A 1019-nucleotide genomic window follows, 5' to 3' on the forward strand; every position below is an offset into this window, starting at 1 on the left:
GTTGGAAGATCCAGCTTATAAACAACCAACAACAAACAACCCAAATCCCAGTGCCGCATGGAGTATTCTCGAAACTGTTCTGACAAAAACCTGCACAGAGACCCTAGGCCAGGTCGAAAGAATACACCAGGACTGATTTGATGAAAATGACCCGAAAATTAATGCACTCGTCGATGATAAACTTACTGCTTTAATTGACTGGCAGAACAACCCTCAGTCTAGGACCAACAAAGCTGATACCTTTCGCAGGAAGAATGCGGCGGCCCAGCGCGAAGCAAATTTAAGAACGACTGGCTTAAAAATAAGCATGTGAAGTGCAATACCTTGCAGATCAACACAAGATGTGCGAATTTTTCAACTCCACTAAAACATTTTATGGGCCAATCACTCATGGCACAGCCCCCCTCCGCTCATCCTGACTACCCAACAGGTCTCTCAACATCCAGAGCTGACCCATCTCGGCTATGTGTTTGAGGGTACGTAACTTGTAGAGAGAGAGAGGGGGGAGGGGCGAAGGTGTGAGTGAGTAGGTACGTGTTGAGAGAGAGAGAGAGAGAGAGAGAGAGAGAGAGAGAGAGAGCCTGGCAGCAGAATGACAGGGTACTTACCGCCTCCTTCAAGCGTCACGTCACAGTCTGATATTGCATTTCACATTATACTGAGGCAGGTGGACCAGCTGCTGAGGACACGTGTCCCCAGGGAGACGTCTGTGTCCCCAGCGAGACTCCGTGTACACAATGATACACCCGTATCCTCTGAGAAACGCCCGTGTCCTTAGGGAGACGCCTGTGTCACCTGTGATGTGGGAGGGGGGGGGGGGCCTATGTCCCACAAGAATTTAGGACATGCACAAGATAGTGACACCTTTGTTCCAAGTGAGTTTAGCATAAGGACACAGGGCGTGCATATCATGTTATATGCTAATGTAGGACATGCCTATATGACATAGAGACACATGTCCCAAAAGAGTTGAGGACATAACCTTACATTACACACACCCACATACCTAATGTCTTCAG

The sequence above is a fragment of the Homarus americanus genome, unplaced genomic scaffold, assembly GCF_018991925.1.
Source record: "Homarus americanus isolate GMGI-L3 unplaced genomic scaffold, GMGI_Hamer_2.0 scaffold18782, whole genome shotgun sequence".
Lineage (NCBI taxonomy): Eukaryota > Metazoa > Arthropoda > Malacostraca > Decapoda > Nephropidae > Homarus > Homarus americanus.